This window comes from Carassius auratus, unplaced genomic scaffold (assembly GCF_003368295.1).
Source record: "Carassius auratus strain Wakin unplaced genomic scaffold, ASM336829v1 scaf_tig00015444, whole genome shotgun sequence".
Classification (NCBI taxonomy): Eukaryota; Metazoa; Chordata; class Actinopteri; order Cypriniformes; family Cyprinidae; genus Carassius; species Carassius auratus.
The window spans coordinates 1-27,571 of NW_020524591.1; the positions used below are offsets into that span (position 1 = coordinate 1).

At 37.9% G+C, this 27,571-nt stretch overlaps 1 long non-coding RNA gene and 1 pseudogene across 1 annotated transcript; both read left to right on the forward strand.

Annotated features, from left to right (window-relative positions):
- Positions 1-206: 206 nt before the first annotated feature.
- Positions 207-2,459, forward strand: LOC113074839 (uncharacterized). The gene is made up of 3 exons (XR_003280829.1): positions 207-774; positions 943-1,016; positions 1,478-2,459. It is a non-coding gene; the product is annotated as an uncharacterized LOC113074839 (long non-coding RNA).
- A 1,018-nt stretch (positions 2,460-3,477) lies between these two features.
- On the forward strand, positions 3,478-27,571 carry LOC113074840 (potassium/sodium hyperpolarization-activated cyclic nucleotide-gated channel 2-like; annotated as a pseudogene).

Consider the following 27,571-nt stretch of genomic DNA (forward strand, 5'->3'; position numbering starts at 1 on the left):
TATATAAATTTTTCCTACATTTTGAACACAAACAAAGTTACGGACCGCAGCTCTGATTGGTTATTTTTTACCGGGAGCGATGGAGTTTCTGCAAATGGCAATAGGACGACTGGGAGGAGCCAGAGGAGCTTGATTTTTTTCACAGATTATCTGTCTCATATTCTACTGTCAGGACATAATGACAGGTTTAATAAATATGTAAAAAAAAAAACATTTTTTTACAAAAGTTCCCTACAGCACCTTTAAATGGGAAGGTTTCTGGGTGATATTCTGACTTCAGAAGTCCAGTGCAGAAGTTTACAAATGTGATCCAGTGCTGTTTGAGAGCCTTCACCATCATCAATACAGAAAAGGAACAATGTTTTTCTCTCTATTACATCTGTAGATGAGGTCGTGCTACAAACGAATGATTCGATTGCAAACGTTTGTTCTTGGGTTGAAAACCACTAAACGTATCCTTTCAATCCAACATCAGACCGCAAGGTTAATGTAAATGCATTGAATCATTCTGCACGAATCATTATTAGTAGTGCTGTGAAAAGATTGAGAGCAGTTCTGATGTGTACAGATTTAACTGTAGAAATAACTGAAGTCCCCAAATTGCATTACTCTTTAAGTGCTCTGTTTTTAAACTTAGGGTTCTCGTTGTCTTTAGGCGGTCAAACTAGACTTTAGACAAGTAGTCTTGTAAATATAAAATGAGTGTGTAACTGTTTTTTTCTTCTTTGTGTGTTTCCTGCTTCCTGTAGATGATGACTCAGGATCTGCACCGCTGTAAGTGTTTTGTAATCTTTGTTCTGAGATATTGTAGAAGTGCAGAAGTTATTTGTGCAGGAACATCAAGGCCATGTTTAATCTAGACCGTAGCACTAGATGTGCTGCTAGCTCAGGAAATTCATCTGCACATCAAAGATGGAGCTGACGTGCCGCTGTGTTTTTCAGGAAGAGCAACGCCGCTACCAACCACAAAGACAAAAATGTCCGGCAAAGGAACTCCAACTGAGGAAGGAGAAAAGGTGAAATATTATTCTGTAAATATAATTTGTAAGTTTAATATAATATAAAAATATAATATACAGAGCTCAGTGTTCTATATTATCTTTCATACACTTAATATGTATTATAAATCATAATAAATAAGTTAATATTTAATATTAATGACTAACTATTTTTCAATGTGTCTTTTATATTGTAGACTTTCATAAATGAATTGTATTATAAACTAATTTATTTAATTCTATAAAATTTTTATGCATTTAAACTAATGAAATTATAATTTTAATATTTTTTAATATCTTATAATTCTATACAGTTTATAATTTAAAGGCTTTTATTGTAGCTTATTTTTTTTATTTCTTATTTTTAAAGCAGTTTAGAATTATATAATACATCTGCTTTTGTTATAATTTAATAAATGTAATATTAGCATTTTAATTTTTTTCTGAATCACATCCAGCTGACTTTTCATTCCTTTCAGGTGGCTTGATGACTACTGTTGAAGATAATGTGGAGCATTGAGTTACTGAGAAGCACATTATAGTGCGCACTGCGAGTTCTTCACCTTCTGCTTAAGTGTAAATGTCTTTTACTTTTCATATCCATATTGTGCTACCAACAGTTTATTTTACATTTGGGGGGAGGGGGGAAATGCATGATTGCACTATTGCTGTAGAAGTGTGTTTATTGAATGTGTTGATGTGGGAATGAACTTTTATTTTTTTGTCTTTTTGGTTTCTCTCACTGTTGAGTGTGGGCACCACAGCTTTTCGAAATGTCTACCTATTATAATTGAATCACTGTTCAGCCGCATGAGAATGTAATCATGTTCAGTATACACAAAAACACTGAATCAAGTTTTTATCACTCTTGACTATTGACAGTCGTTTTCCTTTCTGTAAGCCATAATGTTTAACCACTTTATTGTACATGCTGTTTTTAATTTTTTAAATTTAAATTAACTTTTTGTGTAGTACTCATTTTGTCGCTGCACATTTTAAAGTGCACTATTCCACATGGACGGACGAATGGCACTTTTAATAATCAGTTTAATAATCTCAAACAACTAATTTTAAAGTTGCTAATGTAGTTTCTAATGATGACTTTGAGTATTCCTCCTGCCTAACCTGTAAGGACCAAGTGCTAGTACAGTGTTTCATTTGCTGTTCGCAGAATCCGTTATAATTGTTTCCCAAATTCTAACATGAAGGACGATGACATGGTTATAAATATTTAGGTAATGTCAGTGATGGTGGGGTTTTCGTGAAGGCTTTTGGTTAAATGGGCCTGTCCTATCGACAGACATGCTTGCATCCAGATACTATACAATGTATTCCAATGCATATCGTTTCAAAGTTAAAAGATGCATAACATTTAAGACCTTGTTTTTGGCTTAAGAGGAAATCTCATACACGATCAACTGTAATGATTTGCACACTCTGAATAAAGTTATTTTATTTTAACTTTGTCTTTGTGTGTGTGTGTTCAACCAAAGAAAACCTTTAGCAAGATAACGATGTCTATATTGGCCTGTTCTTTGAAACCACCGTAAGGGGGCGACATTTACTAACTCGGTTCATCTGAAGGAGCGGCTCTACGTGACAAACATCACAGCGTTATTACACACATTGCTCCAGAATGAGCTTTCAAAATAGTCACCCATAGTGTCTCCACTACCCATAATTGCCCACGTAAATATTGGCTAACAGTTGCGCTAAAACGATTGGAGGCCTGTGACATTTAGGGAAGATTCTCACATCAAGAGAAATGTGTTTTGGTAGTCCAGGATTAGTAAAGCTACAAATAAAATAATTAAAAATCCTTAAGATTTGAAAAAAAACGTCTATGAAGAATGTTTTATAAAAGTTATATTAAGTCCTTATATAATAAAGCAGTCTCTTTAAATTTTCAAAAAATAAAATAACAACATGGTTAATTCACTAGTGGTGAATTATGACCTTTTTAATGGTTTTTATTATTACTATTATTAGTCTATACTTTTTTTTCTTTTTTTTTTTTTTTTTATTCAGGTCGAATCAGTGTTTAAAATTAATGGTCTGAAATTTGACATTTAGTCTCTTTTTTTTCTCTCTTCATTTTTCAAAGGCTTTTTTGGGAAGGGGGTGTGTACGTCAAATTGGATTTCTTGTTTTATATAATTTCAGCTATTGTTATTTACCACATCATCATCGTTTAGAGATTAGCTGAATAATGAATCCTATATTATTACACACCACTAACCTACATTTGCACATTTAACTCCCGAGACTCTCATAATATAGCTCATATCGGCCTATTTTCCACTGATTTATCCTTGACACGGTTTTATTCCTAACTCCATTCATTAAACGAGCACAGAGCTACACGCTACCAGGTGGGAGTGAACGTGTGCAGCCGTGGCAACGCGACTGGTGTCTCTGTCTGGTGACTGGGACGCGGAGTAACGACTAAGCAACTGTCCACGTCTACGCTTTTCGCAGTCTGGCAGCGTCAGGATTCATCTCAAAGCAACGCCGTCATGGACGAAGCGGAGGACGGCGATGAAGAGCACAAGGAGACACTCGGGGGCGACATCCTTGGCTCTTCTTCCAAGATGAAGAATGTAACGCCAGGAGGGGGAGGCAACGGCGAGCAGGATCTCCCAAAACAAGGACTTCGCCACGGAATCCACCGCGCTCCTCTGCCACGGAGATGTTTCCAGGGACAAGAGCGCATTTGACGGCGAGGATGGCACCAGAATAAGAATGCGTTATCAACGGAGACTGCCGAAGAGACGAGAGCTTTGTCTTCAACCCCCTCCAAGCAGGAGAAGCAGACAGGTGGAGGTTTCCCAGCATCTGCATGTCACTCCAGCACCTCCAGCATGGACGGCTCGGTCACTCCAGCCCCGACCGCCGCTGCTCCTCCTCCCGCTGACAAGAAGGACTCCAGAGTTTCCTTCTCTAGTGCTCCACCGGCCCACGCACCGACCCCGAATCAGCAGCAGCAGCAGCCGGGCAATTCTGTCAGCTTCCCCAAGTCCGAGGATGGCCAGATCACGGGAGATGATGCGGAAGCCAGGGACAATCAAACTTACATGCAGAGGCAGTTTAGCTCCATGTTACAGCCCGGGGTCAACAAATTCTCACTGCGTATGTTTGGGAGTCAAAAGGCAGTGGAGAAGGAACAGGAGCGAGTCAAATCCGCTGGCAACTGGATTATTCATCCATACAGTGATTTCAGGTAGGGCTGATGGAGTGAAACCAGTGGAGACTCAATACCTGGCTGCAGATGCTCATATTTGAAAACAATAAAAAAAAAGAGAGTGCCTTTTCTGGTTAAAAACTGTAAAATAAGATTTTATAAATAAAATAAAAACTAATAAAAAAAAAGTGTCTTTTACAAAACTGTTCCGACACTTTAAAATGTATTACAACATTTAGCCAAGGTCTTAACACTTTTACATGGTGTTGGCAAGAAAGATACATTACATGTTCAGTGTTCAGTAATCAGCTGTTTACTGTACGAAATCATGGTAACAGGGTTGACTATTTAAGATCGACCTCTACTGACAAACACTTTAAGATAAATTATCAAACAAGGAGGATCTTACTTATGCTGCTATACTTTTGAAAAAAGGTAACAGAGTTGACACTTCAAAGTTTGTTTAAAGCCAGTGCGCTACAAGGTGTTTATTAGAAAGATAATGTAATGCTGGTATTTATTTTACGAACATCTAGTGTTCAGTATTCAACTGTACGGTGCCAAATCGTGGTAACAGGGTTGACTGGGTTCGTCCCCTGGTGACAAATATAACTTTTTATGATAAGGTGATTTACAAACAAGCACTTACTTGTTATACATTAGATAAAAATAGTAACAGAGTTGTCATTATACCTTTAAAAAAAAGTAAAAGTTGACATTTTAAAGTTTGGTTAGGCTTTGTGCTATAGGTTGTGAATTATTAAAAGGATAATTTAATGCTGATATTTTTATTTAGGCTACTTATCCTATTTATCACCCCCCCCCCCCCACCCCCACACAGTTTCAGTGTTCATTAATCAGCGGTTTAATTTACAAAAGCACAGTAACAGGGTTGACTATTTCAGATGTCCCCTGTTAACAAATGTAACATTTTTAAGATGAAGTGATTTACAAACACATATTTAGCACATATTTATGACAGTAAAAAAAAAAAAAAAAAAAAATATATATATATATATATATATATATAAATTTAAGGGGGTGGGGTAACAGTTGACAGAATAAATGAACAGAAAATACAAAATACAAGTTTTTATTTAAATAAATACAATACAATGATAAAAGATCAAATTTAATTTAATAAAATAAACGTGACATTTTTCTTGATGTTTTACCAAACGCCTGTAACAACAGAGTACTAGTTGGCATTAGCTGTGTGTCATTATTCACAAACGCTGATGAGGGAAACAAAAGGTACCTTTTCTATGGAACAGCCCATCAAACATGCACAATACTAATCTAACAAGGATTAGGACTTTACATTAATTAGATTTTTAGTACACTGAGATTAATCATTGATGGCCAATGTACAACAGCTTCTCTAAAGCTGTTTCATGTCATCAGCTGTGTGTAATTTACCAGAACATTTATGGAAATCCTTTTGCACAAAAGCTGGATAAACAGCACAGGGAAAAAGGACACTTCAGTGAATTCAGAAATGATCCCCTCAGTCTTTTAGAAAAGAAAACACCAAGAGGGTGTTCCTCAAATACACTGACAAACAGGTTCATTTTATATCAAGTAACCTCTAATAAAGGCTTTTATACAAGTTTGTTACCTCAATTTAAGCAGTAGCTAATGCACTTTTGATTAAAAACATAATTGGTTTGAATAATATTTTTCATTTGGTGGGTCTCCAAAGTACACCACAGTGCATTCAACCGGAAAACGACTCATTCGATGCAAACAATAACTTCTTATGTAATAGCCATTCATTATGAGATGATAATAAAAGTATCAGTCATAAAATAATGAAACAACAAAGAAATATAAACAATAAAATAAAACAAGTTCAGTATCATAAGTCTAAATGGCTAAATGAGTGTCATAAAAAAACCCAAAAATAATTAATAAAGTAAAAAATATAATAATAATTATTATTATATATCATTGAAACCCTAAATCATAACATTAAACAACACCAAGATTGCAACTGCAAGTCAGATAATGAGTAATATAAAGTAAAAAAAAAAAAAATGTAAAAAGACATAATTAAATGTAAATGGTATAAATTAAATGCTAAACTATATAAAGGACTCTTGCTTATAAAACAAATTTAAGAAACTGAAAATAAAAAATAAAAGTTTGTTCTCTTGATGCTAAACACACAGGTTGCTATTGAAATGGGTTCATAATAATGTCAATAATACTAATAATTATTATAAGAAATAAGAAATCATTCTCTCTTTTTTTTTAAGATACTCAGACCAGTGTTTAATTAAATATTTTAGACAATAAAAGCTAAGTGTTCTGGCTCATAAAATAAAAGACTCGGGAAACAAAACAGTCCTTGTTTTCCCTCGGAGATCAGCATCATTATGAGCTTGCAATGCCTCATCCATGCTTTTACGCATTCTATGTTAATGTTCACTCATGCACGTTTTTTTTTTTTTCTGTGCATGCATTAAAAAATACATTATGGATTTGTTTAAGCTAGTCTTTGTATTTTTTTATAAGCACACATTAGTGCAGGCCAGTGATCTATTTTTATTTTTTGAGAGAAGACAAACCGAGCACTGCATTTAAACGTGAACAGCAGCTACAGCAACATTGTTAGCTTGAGAAAGCTCCGTTATGATCACTTCAGAAGTTTTGCTTTCAGTATCAAATACGTCAACATAATTAATCAATAAATCACTGATACACCTTAAGAGAACCTACTTAGATCCTAAATTCCCATTTAAACCTTAATTCAAGTTCTCAAAAATAATCCAGATCATCACGTTTTCTCCCCTCTATCTATTTCTTAACGTCCTTGTGATGACCTTGCATGGGTTGAGGTAACTAATATTTAGTGGTACGATATTTCAGAATATTGATCTCAACCAAAAGAGAGTATATTGAACTAATGCTGTTTTATTGCTCCCGTATCGCCTCTCTCCTCTTGTGCACGTGCAGCATGTTTGTCAAGGCTAGGGTTATTTATAGGGTGTATCCCTGTCTCACCAAATGCATGAAGACTGAATCTCATTTTACTATTGTAAGAGTGTGCCTTTTATACCCAGTACATAAAAATAAAATAAAAAAAATGGACCGACATACTAGCAAATGCACACAACTCAACATTTGTCATTTTAGGTAGTCAAATATCGATGTATTTTATACCCGACATTTAGTTTTAGACACTGAATACTTACTGTTGTCACATACATGTGATCTGTAAATAAAATAAAATAAAATTTAATATTGTGTGGCATTTTTGTGCATGCATTTAAGCATATGTCCAGTAATCTAATTTATTAATTGAATTATTTAATCACTTAATGTACACAGGTTCTACTGGGATTTCACAATGCTGATGTTTATGGTGGGCAACTTGATTATCATTCCTGTGGGCATCACCTTCTTTAAGGAGGAAACCACCACCCCTTGGATTATCTTCAACGTGGTATCCGACACGTTCTTCCTCATGGACCTGGTACTGAACTTCCGCACAGGCATAGTCTACGAAGAAAACACAGAGATAATACTGGACCCTCAAAAGATCAAGAAGAAGTACCTGAAGACGTGGTTTGTGGTGGACTTTGTCTCATCCATCCCAGTGGATTATATCTTTCTTATCGTAGAGAAAGGCATTGACTCTGAGGTTTACAAGACGGCCAGAGCGTTGCGGATTGTGCGCTTCACCAAGATCCTCAGTTTACTGCGACTTCTTAGACTGTCCAGACTGATTCGTTATATCCATCAATGGGAGGAGGTAAGAGATGGGCACCATTGCTGTTTGCCTTCATTGTTGAAGTCAGGAGTTTTCAAATTGGGAAGCTGGGAAGAAACTAATGTCTCATTCACAATAAGTTTTATTCTATGTTGAATAAATCGCCTAATGGTGGCCAACATTTGAATAATATAACTTTATCTTGCTAACTGCCCTATTATAAGACATTTTCATTCATGGGATGATTGCAACTAGCACCGGTAACTTAAAAACATGTGATAAATCCAAGCCACTAGGTTCAGGCCAAGCCAGTGAAACATAATTCATATAAATGACAGCCGACATTGGGAACATTTCAGATGATTACATAGAGAGCCAGCTGTTCAGAGTGACAGAAACGTGACGATTTGCCTGCGGCTGAGCTAACTGATGATTCAGTTTTGTGTGTTCTTTTCACCACTAAATGGGCCAATTATGCTGCTGATTACATAGTGGTAATGTGAGCCGGGCATGGCCCTCAATTACTGAATCAACCTTGCACAGCTTTGCCACATCCACTCCACACTGTTTGTCCGGCCCCCTTATAGTTCTTGATTACCCAGGCAGGGACAAACCATGAGTTAGACCAGGGGTAGGCAAGTTCGGTCCTAGAGAGCCGCAGACCTGCAGAGTTCAGCTTCAACCCTAATCAAACACACCCGAACAAGCTCATCAATCCATTCAGGATTACTAAGGTACAGGCAGGTGAGTTTTTTTTTTTTCAGGGTTGGAACTGAGCTGTGCAGGACTTCGGTTCTCTAGGACCGAACTTGTCTACCCCTGAGTTAGACCTCCTGAAAGATATGACCAAGTTGGGTAACCCATTTATAGTTCAAAATGTTTTCATACGCACTCTTGCAGTGATAAACCTCAACCTGATAATGTGTAGGGCAAGTAAATGCTTTAAACTGTGTTCTATCAGGAAGTGTTCTCACAAAGAGCGAGCAAAACCTCCATAAGATACACTTAGACTTTTTGCCCATACCCTAATTTTGCACCATCACAGGCTAATGGTTAGCTTTCAAACAGCAGGGTAAAAAGTGAAAAAAGTTAAGTGAGGCCAAGTATGGTGTGACCCAGACTTGGAATTTGTGCTCTGCATTTTACCCATCCAAATGCACACACAGTAGTAAACACACACCTGGAGCAGTGGGCAGCCGTATTGCTGCGGTTCCCAGGGAGCAGTTGGGGGTTCAGTGCCTTGTTCAAGGGTCTCACCTCAGTCCCAGTGGATAACCAGCACTTTCTACCACCATCAATACCATATTGAGGGTGGTAGAAAGTGCTGGTTATTCACTCCCCCCACCGACAATTTCTGATGGACCTGAGACTCGAACCCACAGCCTTCGGGTTACAAATCTGACTCTCTAACTATTAGGCCATGACTGCCCCAAAGCAAAATGGTTAGTTTACAATATTACAAGCTAAAAGTGAAAGCTATGCCAATCTCTCTCTCTCTCTCTCTTTCTATCTGTCTCTCTCTCTCTCTCTCTCTCTATATATATATATATTTGTTGTCAGGCACTGAATTAAAATCCTGAAAGAAATTGACTGAAACTAAAAGTATTTATTTAAGAAAATGTTTAGGAGCATCAACCATGGTACACATGAAAATAATAATAATAAAAAAAAAACTCCATATTGTACAGACACAAGCAAACAGGTTTGCATAAGCCAGTGTTTTCATGAGGACACTGGTCTGCTGATCATGCATGCCAGAAGACAACGGAGTACTTATATTTGGTATGGATCATTCATTTTAATAAGTTCAAATGGTAGTGCAATGAGACCCATAAGTGCTTCCACATTACTTTGAGACCAGTGATCCTGAACAAAGAGGCTTTAAAGAACTGCACGGCAACAATGATATACTAAACAAACATCCACAAATACAGACCACTTCAGAGCTCCAGACGATACTTTTTGTGTTTTGCATCATCTCAGTTTTAAGATCCCGTTCCATGTACTGCTTCTTCTCATGCTAGAAAAAAGAACCCACGCCGGCTAAGCACTTTACAACACGAGCCAGAGTAGTGTCTCTTCTTGTCGTCTTCTATTGAAGATTTTGGCCTAGTTGCTATTTGGGGCACTTGGCTTTTCTCAGGTGTGACAAGCCTTGTTTCTGGTATGGGAAGAAAGTGTTGACACTGTCTCACACAAGGCATTATCCTGGACTGGCTCCAGACTGCTCTCTAATATCTAGCCTCTCTACTTTGTAACCACAAACAAACTGCACACATGGCTGTCTCCAAGAGACACATTATCCACTCTCCAGTCTTTCTTAGTCCCGTCAGGATGAACATGGTATCAGCTTGGTACATTACTTTCATCATTCACAGACATGTTCTGTATTGAATCTAATCAGACGGGATGAAGTTTGTAGGATGTACTTTACTCATTACATAAAGCTTTGGCAAACCTGGTTTCAGTATGCTTGTATTCACACATCTAGAGGTCACAAATAATCTTCAGGTCAAACGGGTTTTGAAATAGAACCTTGTCAAGAGAATCCCTCAAAAAATGAAAAGGTTTGTCCTTCAGTATGTAAAGTCGGATTACCTCCGGCTATGTTTCAGAGTTCTGATGATTTTATATGTTCCCGTTTGTCCCAGAGAGTCCTCCCCTTTCCACTCAAATGTAATACTTCTTTTATCTTGAATCACAGATCTTTCATATGACCTATGACTTGGCCAGTGCAGTGATGCGCATCATCAATCTAATTGGCATGATGCTTCTTCTGTGCCACTGGGATGGCTGTCTGCAGTTTTTGGTGCCCATGTTGCAGGACTTCCCTTCGGACTGTTGGGTGTCTCTTAACAAGATGGTGGTAAGTCTTACCTTCCAACGTACCTTGGTTTCAATCACTCCAAGTGTTCCTAAACTCTCCCAAATAGCAAACTCTCAGTGAGTTATGTAGCCCAAGGTCAGGGTATCATTACCTATAGTTACACACAAAGTGAAATGTGCAATTCGCTGAATCTAGGAACTGAATCTTGGACTCAACAAATGGCTCTGTAGAAGCCACACAATAAACAATTCACAAAGCCATAACTTCCACTGATTTCATAAGTGTCCGACAGTGTTCATCACATGGGTGCATCGGGGAGCCGACTCCATCACCTGCTCTTCTCACTTTCCCAAGTCTGCCAGGCACTCTGAGTCACCCCTCCCTCACTTCTCACCATTATCCATCTGTCCTAGAAGTTCTCCCTGCTGTTAAGTCTAGTTCGAAGATAAGACAATGTTTGGACATTTGCTAAACTGATGTAAACAGTAAGTGATCATGAACTCTTGCTTGGTAAAGTGTGTGCAGTGTCAGGCAATTTAACTGAGAGTATGATTCATACTTGGGTTATCTGGGGATTCAAAAGTGGGGAAGGCTGGCTTGTTTTAAACTTTGGTATAAACCACTGGTGACAGTTTGTGAATTGTCTTTAACGAGCTCGGTATATGAAAAGTGTAACACTTTTCATCACACTGAATTTACCAATGGAAAAGTTGACAAAATTGTGAGACAGAACTCTGATATAATTGCTGATTATTTAAGGTTTCCCTGCCTGTTAGTACTTTATTTTTATGTAAACTCTTTATATGCTGTCACATGTAAGAGATCATGTGACATTGGGACAGGTTTCTAATTGGCTTTTGTTACAACAGTTTTTGAGTGCAGTCATTCTAGTCACTGCCAATGCTTAGCAATCAAGGTCAGCTGCTTTCAAAAGGCAGCTTGCTTGAAATGAAAGACGCAGCGCTAAACGATCTGTCTCACTATTTCAAGTGTCCGATTGGTCTCTCAACAGGCCCTTCTTTGAGCGGTAATGAAGCTTGTGAGTCACACTCGCTGAGGAGTTGTTAAGCTTCAGCAGAAGTGCTATAAAACACTAGACAACTTACAAACCTTCCCTCATTTGTTAGAATACAACTAAACTTATATAGGCGTTATCATTCAGGATACTGAAAAAAGTATGATGATGTTCCAATCCAAAATAAAGTTAGACATACTTGCCTCCTTTCGTTTTGCAGATATCCAGGGTAAGACCCTAAAAAAAAAATCATGGTTGTAAAAAAAAAACAAAAAAACATCTGAGATCATTAATGTAAGCCTAGATTAATCAAAATCACATCACATTAAAATTTCATTTTGACTTACATAAATGAGATGTTACAGATGGTTCAGTCGCAATTCACCTGCTGCTGTGTTTCCTGGCACTGATAGTTGAATGCCCTGAAATACACCCTTTGATTCCTTTTGATCCAGCTGTGCCCTGTGATTCATGACCAATCATCAAATCCATCCGTGCCCAGTTAGAATCACAAATTAAGCACGTGCGATTCACAAGTACATGCTCACGTGTGCATTTTTCAAGAGAGTTGCTTATGAGCTCTGCAGGCTTGAGGAGCCATTCAAAGGGTCAGGTAAGCATCCCCCAGACGTGCAGAGACACATGTAGATAGACTCAACACGGCCTGTCTTTATATACCTACACATTCACAGTAAAGGGCTCTTACCAAAGTCCTTTTAAGCACAGGCACGTTCATTGGTGACCACTTTGGTAATGTCCTGTGAAGATATTTACTTCTACAACTGTTATATAGTGAATGGCTCTTTAAACTGAAAGGTGGGATTTAAATTCTTGCAACTGCCATATTTAGCACTATGATTTCTCCCATTCATTTTTCTACAAATGGTTTGTTTCTTCCACCATATACGTAGAAATATTAAATAAGCAATGCCAATGGAAACCTTAGTCTATCTTTATTCAATAATTATTTGGTAATAAGCACAATTCAGTCATGTTTTTCCTTAGCAGAATGTAGATTCGACAATCCTATGCTCATACATCCCAAAGAAATAAATCCCCTGCTAGTCAAGCTAAGCTAAGTCAAATAATGAGCTAAGTTTCATCATCTCAGTGCCAGTGGAGGTTAGTAACACTAGGTTAAATGTGCACTAAAGTCCGCAGTTAGGCAAATACAACCAAAACATAATTTCTTAACCAGATATAGTATAATGAATATGAAAAAGAGAAAGTGACATACAGTTTTTTTTTGTGTTTACAGCTTGTTGGTATTCATGTAGCAATAAAAAACCCCAGAGAAATCTCGCTGTGGAAGGTGTGACTCCAATCCATTTAAGAATAAACATCAACAAAAGAAGTTTTAATTGCATTTGTTTCTTTTCCATGCACGTGTCTGGAAGGATGAAAAATATAATGTAGAATTTAAGCAGTTTGTGTTCATTCGATGCTTAATTGTTTATCTGTGTGTTTAGACGTTCCAGTTAACCCAGAAGAAAATTGTTCCTCAAGGTATGCCTGGAAGCCTTGGTAGGCAGATATGTAAAGATGGAAAGCAGACATGAACTAAGCAAACAAATCTCTCTGACATACTGCCTACACTGCATGCTTTTTACACTGCCAAGCATTGCAGTTGCTCAAATAAAGGGTTAGACTCCAGACAATGTCTTGTCTGCATCTGAACTTGACAGGATTGTTGGGGTTGCAGAAACATATTGTGACTGTGTAGCTGAGTCTGTGAACACATTTTTGTTTCTTATTTCCACATGATACTTGCACTCCATGTGCCTCCTTGACTTTGATTCAGGATTTTCCTAGCCTTGTCTAAACCCTGCTCAAAGTGAATGCAAATCTGTTTAACCACAGTTCACAGGGACCTATCAGGTCAATCCTGAAAAATCCTGAAAGACATTATAACAAGAGCCCGGCTGAAAAATAAACAATGCAGTCCCATTAACTGCCTTTAAATCAATAAATTAATCTATCACAGGTCCGTGGTGCACATAGCTATCCAAAGTAATTGGCAAGGTACCTTTGATAGGGGTTTGTAAATCTATACCCCTAATGAGCCCAAGTTTTGACTTGAGGATTAGCGTCCAGAGGAAGTCATACTCACGAGAGTGTATCTAGTGCTGATGAAGTAATCAAAGTTTCTCTTTCTTCTTCTGTTTATCGCATCCCTATTTGCAGAATGACACCTGGAGTGAGCTGTACACCTTTGCCCTGTTCAAGGCCATGAGCCATATGCTGTGTATTGGATATGGACGCCAGGCCCCTGAGAGTATGTCTGATATCTGGTTGACCATGCTGAGTATGATTGTGGGAGCCACCTGCTATGCCATGTTCATTGGCCATGCCACCGCCCTAATACAGTCGCTGGACTCTTCCCGGCGCCAGTACCAGGAGAAGGTGGGTAGCGCTCCAAATACGCACACACTGAACCACCTGCACATGACCTTCTTATGTGTCACCTATTGTTTGATCTTGTAAGATCAAAGTCGGTACCTATCGTCTGTTGGAGAGGATGAAACTGCTCAGGCCAACTATCCCTACGGCTGAGGATTCTGGGTATTCTCCACAATCTGATCTGCCTCTCATCTGCTCAGTTTTCAGTACCTCCCAATGCTGTAAAATGGTCTTCTTTGATTCCTAATCATGACATCTGGTGCTTGTTTAAACCTGCAACTCTAGACTGCAACCTGTGTTTTGTCGCCATAAACAGTTTGGTCACAAATTTCTTAACTCTGCGTTCCATTGAGCTGACCAATTCTGGAACCTAATTTTTCATGAAAATAGATAATCATTTTGGTATTGCCATGTGCTTTAAAAGAAAATAATGTTTTGGGAGAATGTCTTTCAAAGTAAAAAGGTTTGAATGTTCTTAAATGACATATCTGACAGTAACATAGACGAGCCAGATAAAAGGTCAGACATTTTTTTTCTACAGGAAATGGGGATACAGCAGTAAAATGTAAAAAATTAAGGAGGGTTAAGACTTCTGAAACAGACTATCCCAAAACATCTTACCACCCTTTCCGGTGCACCCATGTCTTTGTTCGCTCAATGTTTTCTCATGCCATTGGTTGAGCTAAAAGTTTGCCACAGTACTTACAAGCTTTGGAAAGTCCACCTACAATTGCTTATTTGTAGTTACTTCTGCACTTCAAACCGGGATGGGAATTATTTGAACATAAAGCACATTTAAAGGTATTAAAATGTATTTTAATGTATTCCTGTTAGTCATTATTAAGTGTATAACTCTAACTCTACTTTAAATACGCCTATATTATGACAATGTTTGAAGCAATGATGTAATGCAGAGAATCCCATAGGGACTTTCAGTGGAGCTCACCAAATCCCACCTCAGGCGGCAGACTTTCCCCTTCATTAATCACTAGCAACAGAGCTGCTTTCTGTCAGATACCAGAACCGTTACGGCAGCAGGGGAGTAGAATGTGCTAAAGATACCAACAAAAGCCATTCTATGCATGAGATAAAGGACCCATATGAGACAGGTTTTGTCATCTTGATCTCAAATAAACATGTTATGATGTTCCTTTGAGAAGAAGTGGATTGCTGTGATGGTGGTCCTTGAGCGTTTGCGTGTTTAGAGTAGCGGGAATACATTTACACGTAAAAGCATTGGAATGAAAGTTTAGCTTTTCTGAGTGTAGTTGCAAATCACTTCCTTTACAGACAAAAAAACATTTCTTACACTTTTTCAACCTGATGAATAAACAGCACAATGTCCCTGTGTAGATCCCCCCGTCATCCCATCACATGTCCATCTCCCCTGCTGGAAACCAATGGATTGCCAGACAACGACAGATGAACGGGACATTAGTCATTACGTAACAAGCATTACATTGCTTAACATTGACTTTCAAGCACCTGTTCAGGTCCAACCTCTAACAAATGCTCACATGGAGTAGAAACAACAAGAGTCTCGGATCAGTTTCTGTCAACTCTCAACATTAGTGCACCATGGGGAACTGTGGTTGTATGTACAGGCCTGCTGAGATGTACAGACTGTGCCGTGTCAATCGACCATTACGCACCGTGGTCTCTGCTTAGATCACTACGTTAGAATATTGATCACAGTGTTGTCTATAACATGAACTGAACACAAGAAAATATATGGACCATTAGTAACATCATGTTTGGAAACCATTTGAATAAATATATTACAGTTCTTAGTCATTCTAAAGAGAGTATACAGAAGAATTACAGCCTAATCTTTAAGACTGTAGTGGTGTCACATCTCGTTGTTTATTACATAACAGTAAACCATCATAATCCTAGTTGCTGTTGGATACCTATGGTATAAATGTATCTGCTGATGGACTTGATGTCCATATGGAACGAAAGCTTGATATATGGGCTTTCACCCCCCTCCTTGGTGACTATGATGACCTTGATTCTTTGGCAGATGGACATGGGAAATATATCATCCCTTTATGTGGCTGATAGAAGATAAACTGCCTGTCCTGTTACAAGGAAGAAGAAGAAGAAGAAGAAGAAGAAAACAAGCCTGATGTATATATATTTCAGTTCAACTGATAAGATTTTTGCAGGGCATGTTGCAATGCTATGTTCAGCCATATTGGAAGGACAAAGATGATTATGTCTACAATATTACGCAACATCACATGACTTCTTTGATGAGTTCTGTTAGGAAGCTTACGAAGGTTAATCTGATCATCTACCTGTCCGGAGGTTTTAGTGTAGGTCACCAGATGTGTCGCTTATCTTATTGGCACTAAGCTGCTAACTCTGTCCTGTCATAGCCACATTGCTTTCTAAATTCCTGCCTACCTTCCATTCTTCCTTCCTTTCCAGACTGATAGCCCAGGGAAGCTTATTCACAGGAAGTCTAAGAGGGAAGAAAAGAAGCTGAGTATCTAAATATATAAACCGAGTACAGTTTCCTGATCTATAGCCCCAGTCTGAGACCTGGTGCAATTCAAACTTTCCTGAAGTGTTTTCAGTGCTAATACACAGACCTTGGCTGTACAATAAACCGAGACTCAAACTGTGATTGCAACAAGGTCTAAGTAATTGTCTTCACATTTCAGCTTAACACTTTGTCTTACTTCAAGGCTGATTGAATGAACCAAAGAGAGGAGAAAATAGACTGCCTTGATCGAAAGGGACAAAGCGTAAATTACAGATTTTGTTGAGCTAGAAGAGACAAGCAGGCACTGTTATTTAGAGGTGGCTAAATGTTGGTGTGCAAGTAAATATGGGGGTTTGTGGTACTTTTTTTCATAATATTGAGTGTTTAGTCATAGTTTTGTCAATGTTAGACAGTCTGAATAAATTCTGGGGGAGATTACTAAGGATTTGCAGAACTATTGCATTTTAAACCTACATTTATTTTTTAAATGTTTTTTTTTAGTGCCAATATTCCTTGATTATTCCTTGATTGTAAATTAAGCTCATTATAGAAGTGTCTTATTCATAGCTATTTGCACTTGCCTTTTACAATTAGCATTGTGCTATTACTACATGCAGAAAGAATTACAAGGTGGAAAGTAAAATGGCATGCTGGGACCCCCTGGTTGCTTCTTTCGGTTGTGTGCGATTGCATACATCCCTTATCCAATCATAATTAATTAAGATTGAATTAGATTAGGATTTGGGCTGGATTTCTGAAACAAAATGTTTTCATGAAATGGGTTTATGATAGGGATTTCCACTCTGAGCTAATTAAAGTCAGTCACTGCTCTTCCCATGATTCCCCACCCACTGCCAAAGGAACGATGAGTCACGGTGTGCATGCTAACACAGACCACGTCAGTTGTATATAGCGTCTCTCTGCATCTGACAAGAATTGGATGCTTTATTCATATTATATGCATGTTAAACCTTCAGTTATGTTCTCAAGGATTAGTGATCTCATCCATCTCATTTCATGACCACCAGTGATTGTTACAGAATATGCTCATTGTTATCTAATCAGGTCATTCAAGAATGAAAGAACAAAGTGTTTTTTGGGTTGCACTTTATTTTACAGTACATGTACTAACATGTATTTATAGTGTACTTACAGTGTATTTATCTAAGAAAGTTCTGGTAATACAAGGTAACTACATGGGGTAGGGTTAGGTTTAGGGGTAGGTTCAGGGTTAGTACCTAGTTATTACATAGTTATTGTAATTACTATAATAAGTACATAGTATGTACATGAGGAACAAGATTGTAAAATAAAGTGCTACTGTTTTTTGTGCAACATCTTGTCAGAATATGCTGCAAATTTAAAGACAACTGCTTGGAGATCTTTTTTTTCTTTGGCCTGGCAAAGGTACAACCACTTAAGAACCATGTTTATCACTACCATTTTGGGATGTTCTGGATTGTCTTAGTTTCTGGTTTCTTTAATTAAAAAATGGAGTCCATGTACATACCAGTAATTGTTCTTTACATATTGCGAAGAACATGTTTATTTGTGATGGCACTGCTATGGTTTTTACCATGCATGCAGGAAATTCAGTACTTTTTATAGTATAGTTCACTCACAAATTCACACTGTAATCATTTACTCACCCTCGTGTCGTTCCAAATCTGTATCACTTTCTTCTGTGGAACACAAAAGAAGATATTCTGAAAAACTGTTATTGTCCATACAATGAAAGTCAGTGGGGTCCAAAAACTTGTTTTTAAAAAAAGTGTTTTTAAAACCCCTAGCCATAAATATGACCAATGCTAGCCGTTTTTCTTTCTTTAGCAATTAAACAGCATTAATTAGCGAAAGTACTTACAGAATCCCTCTATACAATGGCCTGTAAAACAGAAAGCACCTGTCACTAACAAGTGCAACAGACTGAACCCTGTTAGAAGCTTGAGGATCATCCCAAGGCTTGTCAAACCGAGCATATGTCACCACGCACATACAGACAGTCATCATCCACATGCTTTTTCCTACCAACAGCATCCATCCAACTGGGAGGTCACTAAGAAGCATCACCCTCCCTGCCCCCCCATCAATATCCTGGTGTGCACATGATCCACTATAGTTGAGTTATGTTGGAATATGAGGTCTGAGAGGCCACATAAGACTGTCTCACCTTTAACACAGCTTTTGAAATAAGGCAAGTCTAAAAAAAGCTTTTGAAACATCCATAAATGTTTAATTTGTTTTATCTAATCAAATTTCTCTAAAACATACATAGCCAAGACCATTTGATGCAATAAATGTACTGTATATTCCTGTAACATAAACCAGAAAGCCATCACGACACAAACGATGATGCAGAGAGAAGGTTAACTTCATATGCTGTGCTATGAATAGAGCTTATCATCTGTTTCATCACACTCTTCCTGCTTTGGGAACATCATATTATCATATGCTCTTTAGCCTATGACGTGTCCACTGTAAAAACTTCCCTTAATGTTTTCTACTATAGCAGGAACGCCCATACAGGAAAACAAGCCTGGATGTTAAATTATTTACTTGAATCTGTATATAGTGTTCCCTGTTAGCATATCACGTCTCCACAAAAGAGGCCACATGGGATTCAGATTGGCAACACACATGTTGGTGGTTGGAAATTTTGGGGAAAAAGTATGTCAACATAACTTATACCGTGTCACTTTTTTCTTCTCAGTACAAGCAAGTTGAGCAGTACATGTCTTTCCACAAACTTCCAGCCGACTTCCGGCAGAAGATCCACGATTATTATGAGCACAGATACCAGGGCAAGATGTTTGACGAGGAAAGCATTTTGGAAGAACTGAATGAGCCGTTACGAGAGGTACCATTTAGCAACAGAAAACAATACACGACTGATAACTTGCCTTCAGACTGACAGTAAACTAACTTCTGCACCTCCAGGAAATAGTCAACTTCAACTGCCGGAAGCTGGTGGCGTCCATGCCGCTGTTCGCCAACGCAGATCCCAACTTTGTGACAGCGATGTTAACTAAGCTCCGCTTCGAGGTCTTCCAACCAGGAGATTACATAATTCGTGAAGGAACCATCGGCAAGAAGATGTACTTCATTCAGCATGGCGTAGTTAGCGTCCTGACCAAAGGGAATATCGGCATGAAGATCTCTGATGGCTCCTACTTTGGGGGTAAGAAACACAGAAAGACCGTCTCATTCATTTAGAAACATACTAATCCGTTTGAACATTATAATTACAATATACATAGAGAAAAGTGGATAAACTGTATAGGATTAAACCGTTGTTATGACATCCTGTTAAAACATATGAAAATTTCTAAATAAAAGTTAAGACAATTCTTTAAAACAATGAATACAAAACAAAACACAAAGAAGTACAAAAGAACAAAACATTAAACACATTTTAATATGCAACTACAAAGTAAAAGTCCCAAGAAGAGTTTTTTTTTAATTATTATTTTATTTAATTATAATAATTTCCAAAGGAAGGCAGTAAAACTGTAATAATCAAAGAAAAAAGTATCAGTTTTACTATTATACTTAATTATGATCATTAATATACTGCATTTTTACAGTGCCTAATCAAAGAAATCATAAAATAAATCACTTGTCATTTTCAAATAATCATATCAAACCTAATCGTATTGCAGTAAAGTTGTAAATTACTTACAGCCAAATGCTTTTTAAGGCTAAACTTCTGTTAGCATACATTTAAATGCAATGTCAAAGTAAAAGTCCCATTAATAAATTATGTAAAAAAAATAAAATACTTAAAAGCTTCAAAGTTAGAATTCCAGTAGGAATCCTACTGTACATATTCCTTTACTATTTTTGATGAAGCCTTCACTCTTTTGTGTTCATAACTGAAGGCTTACAAAAATAAAAAAATAAAAATAATAATAGAATCATAAAATCATATCGTTGCTCCAATTGAATCCCTAACTGCTCTCTTGCACTGGAAAACAGTGATAAATACTGACATTTGAACATGACCCTCTGATTCTCCCTCCAATGAGTTTTGTCTCATTTAAGATGCTGCCCACTTTGAGGGCCTTGCATTGGTGATCCAGAAAAAAGACAACACTTTTTCCCAGAGTCTTTAGGGCACGTTCTGGGAGGGGCAAGGAGGAGAGATCACTGAGGTTGCGAATATACCAGGAGCCCGGGGCACTGAAGGAAGGCCACAGATAAAGAACAAATGTGGCCAATTAATAACACCTAATTAGTGGAGCAGAACAGTAATGGCAGAGCAATTTATAATGACAAATATAGAGATTCCTTGGCCAAAAACAATTACAATGCATGAATGAGAGAGGCTTAATCATGATGGCAGACAGATTTGTCATGGTATTCTATACTGATCACAGCATCTCTGCTTCTTAACATGCATCAGTAAATAAAAAGCCCTTATTGTGTTAGTATTGAAATCCAATGCATTTTTCATATGTTTAATTCTTAAAGGGATAGTTAAAAAAAGACATTTTTAGGGTTAATTTTGCCAAATAACACCCATTAAGCATGGAATCATAATAGTTTCTCTTGACTCGGTACTTGGGATTACTATGAGAATAACATGGATATTTGATTCAGTTAATAACATAAGCCATTGTGGATGCTACATACTGTATTCCATTTAAGCCACCATAAAGCTTTTAAAACTGCATTTGGCTGCGTTCATAAGATTGGAACATAGATACATTAAGCATGTGCAGTGGACGTGTTTCTTAACAGCTTACAGAAATGAGAAATCATCATTAATCTCCTCGTCTGAGCTTTATATATCATAAATGATACACTGAATAGAGCATGTAGATGTTTAAAGTTATATGAGAAAACCAATGATAGCAAGCATTTTCCATTAATTATTTTATTAACTTTTGGGCTGTGAAAAACATGGAGGTTTGTGATATTGCATGTTTTTAATGTAATGACTATAAACTGGAGCTAAATTTGATTCCCACATCTTGGGGTAAAGGAGGCACTTCATCAAAGATCTGACAGCTCAGTTTTGCATGCTGGGATATGTCAACCTAAATGGGGCATGTTGTGAAAATTTGATTTTTGGCAAACTTTTTTGACTTTTTTGACAGTGTGTGAGTTCTGGTTCAATTGCATTGTTAAGTCTAGCCCATTGTCTTACTTGCTAGTGCTCATCTAAATTATACCTATTTTAATGAAATACAATAATCAACACAAAAAATAACACATTCTTAATCAGTATTTTTGTGTTGATTGAAAATGTATTTAAAAAGTGATTTAGTTAAATAATTGTAAAGACAACACAAAACATAAATTTGCCTACAAAACTCGGTACACTTTTGGGGTATGATAAAAACCCACTTTGATTTACCAGTACAAGAATAGGTTTCAACATTCAAAATCAAACACATGGTCAAGCTGGCCAGGTCTGACTTTTTTTGGCCTTTGTCCACAGACTAGGAGAGCAGATGGCCAACCAGCCAATTCAACTAAACAGTATCTAAATTTGGTCTTCTGGCATGGTCAAGTTGGTGTTCAGCTGGTGTCCAGCAATCTGGTCCTACCTAACATAGCTGGGAAACCATCTAAGATTAACAATTTTTTTATCAAGTCCAACCAGCCTTCACTGGTCTTCGTTGGTCTCCCAACTTGACAAGTACTAAAGACCTATCTACAACCAACTAAGACCAGCAAACAATTCGATTATTTTAAGAAAGGGATTTTTTTTCATCAGGTATAGCCAGCCTTCAGCGGTTTGCTGGTCTTAGCTGGTCTCCCAACTTGGCCCAAATAAAACCATCTAAGACTAACTGAGATTCTGGAACCACAACCATGATATGTCCTGTTCATTTTCAGAGATCTGCCTGTTGACCCGTGGAAGACGAACTGCCAGTGTGCGGGCGGACACCTACTGCCGACTATATTCACTCTCCGTGGACAACTTCAATGAAGTACTGGAGGAGTATCCAATGATGAGGAGAGCATTTGAGACAGTAGCCATTGACCGCCTTGATCGAATAGGTAAGTTACCTAGAGACTAAAATCAGTAGCATTCCTACGTATCATTGTACTTTTAAAAAAAGAACCATGGTAATACTATAGTACTCCCCAGTGGATTTTGTAAAAGTGCATTTACCTGTATTAGAGGCATTACTGGTACACATCCCAGAATTCATGTGTTTTGATATCCATTGCTCACATCTGTAAGTAGATTTGAGTCCCCTCCAAAATTTGTTTTTCTTCAACACAATTGTTTTGCCATCTTTGGCTTGTGTCCCAAGCACGTAAACGTGATTTGCCAAGAGAGGCAGACCACATGCCCTTCTCACCCCTCTCAGCATCCTTATCTTCCTAGGTCAGTGTTGGCTACTGATGTCACTACCTGTCACATGACCACCTCAGTTGTTTACATATTGGCCATGCAGCCACTCCATTCACTGCTGTTGCCATGGCAGCCAGATTCCATAAATGATCAGTTCAGCTCATGGAGGAGTTTAGACCCCGCATGCTTTGTAGAAGAACATCCGCTACCACAGTCTCACTGTGTCAATGTTGGCTGTTAATTTTATGAACATCAGATGTGACTTGGTTGTTAATTTACTATGGCAATAGAGATGTTCAGTCATGATGTCAAATTATACGCTTACCGGAAGGTTAAATCGCCACAGGTTACCCCAGTAATTTCCTATGGGTTTTTAAATAAATATGTTCTGAAACATTTTGTTCTTAAAACATAAATAATTCATATCTGAAACGTGTAATTTGACGTGAAACGATCATGTGCTTTAAACATGTAAGTTGAGGTATGGTTTTATTTTGTTCAACAGAAAATAGAAGCCTCTTCAAATAATGTTAACTTTTTTTAAATATAGGGTCCGTTTTGATATAGTTGAGGCCCGCCATAAAAAAATCAATGAGAGGTCTGCAAAACCACATTTTTTGCTGGTTTGGGGTTCACTTTACCCCAAATGGACACGTTTCTTAGAGACCTTTTAGATAAAATACGCTATTGTGCAAAATGCAAGAGGTAGTGCAGTGCATTGGAACATAATACAGTTCTTACAATTTGGACAATATTTTCCTTGACACAACATCATTCTGGACAACCTCAACAATAAACTAATTCATGAGTGTCTCATCCTCCCCCTTGAGGACCACTTTTGTTTAGCTCAAACGCACTTAGGTTTTTTTATTTTATTTATTTATTTATTTTTTTGTGTGCTTTAGATGTGTTTATTTGTAAATACAGCAAAACTTTGCTTGATCCAGGAGCAGGATTCAACACCCCTGAACTAATTGTTTAGTTAACCACAGTAATATATCCTTTCTTCACATCGTGCAAGTCTAGCACATTTGCATTACTCTTTAGCACCATATAATCACTTCACCAGGAAAATGAGGTAAAGATTAAGTGTATTAGGTTGTTTCACATTGAGCCGGTGCTTCACTGTGTCTGACAGTTACTAAATACACCAAGCCTAATGGAGTAGAGTGTAATGGATTCAGTGTAATAAGAATAAAACATTTAGGTTTTTGGTATTATTATTATTACTGGCAGTGTTCCTACCTAGTTACAGATATTTGTGCTAAATGCTTGGGTAACACTTTAGAATAGGGTTCCATTAGTTAATGTTAGTTAACTACTTTCGTTAACATGAACTAAGCAAGAACAATCCTTCTACAGCATTTATAAGTCTTAGTTCATGTAAATTTCAACATTTACTAATGCATTATTTAATTTAAAAGTTGTGCTTGTTAACATTAGTTAATGCACTGTGAATTACCATGAACTAACAATGAATAACTGTATTTTCATTAACTAACATTAACGATGATGAATAAATACAGTAATAAATGTATTATTCATTGTTTGTTCATGTTAATTAATACATTAACTAACATTAACTAATGGAACCTTATTCTAAAGTGTTACCAATGCTTGATCTAAGGTGCACAGACAAAGCTATATCTGACTGTTATCTGTACCTTTCAGGCAAGAAGAACTCCATTCTGATGCACAAAGTACAACGCGATCTTAACTCTGGCGTCTTCAACAACCGTGAGAACGAGATGATCCAGGAGATTGTGAAGTATGATCGGGAAATGGTTAAACTGGTCAAACAAGGGGACATACAAAGGCCAAGGGCCATGTCTGTGACTCCTTCAACTCATGGGAACATGTTTGCACATTCTAGTCAGCCCTCTACAAGTTCTGCCATTGCTAGCCTTCAGCAGGCTGTTGCCATGAGCTTCTGTCCCCAGATGGGCAACCCTTTAGTGGGTTCTGGGGCTGTCCAGTCTCCCCGCATGGTGCGGCGCTTCCAGGTGGTACAAAGCCAGACGCCCCCAGGCTCCCAGTACTCCACCTTAGCCCTTGCCTCTGCCCTTACAAGCACACCTGTCCACAGTCCTCTGGCAAATACTGGTCGAATGTTCCAGTATGGTTCCAGCCCCCCCGGTGCACCCTCGGGCTCCCAGTTATCCCTTGTACAGCAACACGTACCCAGTCCCACACATCGTCCACCAGTCCCCAGGACCACTCTAAGCCAGGACGCCCGAGCCCTATCTGCCTCCCAACCATTTTTACCCCATGACATGGTGCAGCCAGTTGCCCCAAGCCCTCCCCAGTCCACCAGGGTTTCATCGACTTCCATCGGTCCCCCTCAAAACCTCCCAGGTCCTGCTGGTCTTAGAGGAAGTATCCCTCCCAGAATGGCACTACCCCATCAAGTGTCTGTAGGTGCATTTCCTCCAGCCTCCCTTCCACAAATGAGACCCAGCCTGGATTCAGGACTACCCAAGAAGGATTCAATAATCAGTCTCCCAGAAACGGAACCACATCACACCAGACCTAGATTATCGTCAAACTTGTGACCACGAAACAGTTGGCAGGCTCTGTCTGCGTCAGGAACGTGTGGACTCTCCTTCACCAAGTACTATTCCTGATTCCCTGTCACACCTATGAATTTTACTCTCAGAATGTATGTGGTGTGACTGGCCACAAGGGCAAACAGACCCTTGAGACTTGATAGTATACAATGAACATATCTGTATCATTCTTACCACGATTGGAATTTTCCATTTTACCTGCGATATAAACATCAATGTAGCTTCCAACCTCACAATTTGCCTCTTTGAAATGGTTTTCTTTATTGTAGCTGTTCACAAAGATTACAAATGTACCACCTCACTTTTATATACTGTAGTTCAAATGATGCTAACTGACACGTGTCTGAATACCGGTACTTAGCAGTTTGCTTCTGATCAAAACGTATGAGCTTTCTCCCTCTTCTCAACATGAACCGACTAGACAATAGTTATTTAACCTATAATGTGCAATATTAGAACTGTTACAGAGAAAAAAAATTATGTATTCCATGGCTCTCGAGTCTCAAACCGGTTTAGAAACGGCATGTATTCTTACTGGAACTGCTGTCCATGTTTTCGTCCAATTCCTTCAGACCAAAGTTGGGCCAAAGGAAAATGTTAACATGAGATGACATGTAAAGGTGTGTCAAGTATAATGAAAGGATAAAAACAAATATAATTTAATTGCCTTGATTTTGACTAAAAGTACTGTGTGTGTGACCATAAGCGTGTGTTTTTCTTAGCAGTCCCGCAACAGAGAACATTTGGTTTGGCGTTGGGACAATTCAATGAATCAATAGTTTCCTAATTAAGGTTGATTTCATGCTAATTATGCTGCTGAAGTGCAAAGTTTAACGACAGGGAGACTAATTTGCCCTTATCTGGTGCATTCAAATGCATTTAAGTCTTAATTACAAAGGACTTAAGTAGCTTTGTTCTCAAAGGTCAACTTTTCATAATCAATGAACTATCTATTTCAAAGATTGTCCTGTTTGTAAAAAGCATCCTCCTTCACAAATATAGCTTAAAGTGCTTGAATGACTTAATGCTCAAAGCCTAAGCTTGTTTTGAGGGGGACTGCACATTTTAGAGAGCTAGTGAGGTTATGCGGGTGAGTGAGTACATTGATGGTGATTACCTCCTCCTCTGAAATGTGACGAGAACCATCAGGTGATTATGAGTCTTTCCACTATCTGTTGTTTTGGAGCGCTAAATAACTCACTCGCCATGGCTACCTAATGAGGTCTGATGTCCTCTCGGTCTTTGAATCCTTGAAAACCTATTTATATTCTGCGGTTACTTACCATTTCACAGCTTGAAGGAAACTTTATGCTGCTCCTATTTGGTCTTGGCATCCTCAAGACAAAGCCGAGCATCAATTGATCGTTTATGACTTCTAAAAATAGAATAAAATGGGCAGATGGTTGAAAATGGCATCAGACTGTTCGTATGCAGGGTGTAAAGTTCATTTTTGATGACTGTGAATAGAATCATAATGTCTTTCCCTTGTAAAAAAATAAATAAAAATGAATGATTCCCTGTGCAAAAACCAGTGCTGCCCGATAAGCTGATGATTTTTTTTATTGTTGCTTTTAATGATATATATGTCCTCAGTTTTGTGTTGAACCAAACACAGATGTTGATTTTATTAAATATATGCCAAGTGTTACTTTCTTGCCAAATTCGAAGTAATATTTTAAGCAATAAAGTTTACAATTTGTCCATGAGAAAAACAAACATACATTTGTCTCAGTTTTTAGTTATCATTAACAATAAACGCTTTCCACAAAGTACCACTAAGTTTTACTATGCATTATTGTAAAGGGGGGAAAAAAGTTTTATTATAAGACATGAAACGATGCATGCTAACTTTCACACCTCTGCATACATTTGATTTATCATAATTTATCCATAGCATCTGTGGTTATTTTTATTTTTTTTATGACTGTCTTGATTAAAGAGCCATGTTTTATGCTGTTTTGTTTGAATAAACTTTCAAAACATCTTGTGACGAAGCTACTTAAACAATGTTCCATTAATTAGGATGTGACAAGAGCCTGAGGTTGTTTTGCAGCTTTGCATGAAATA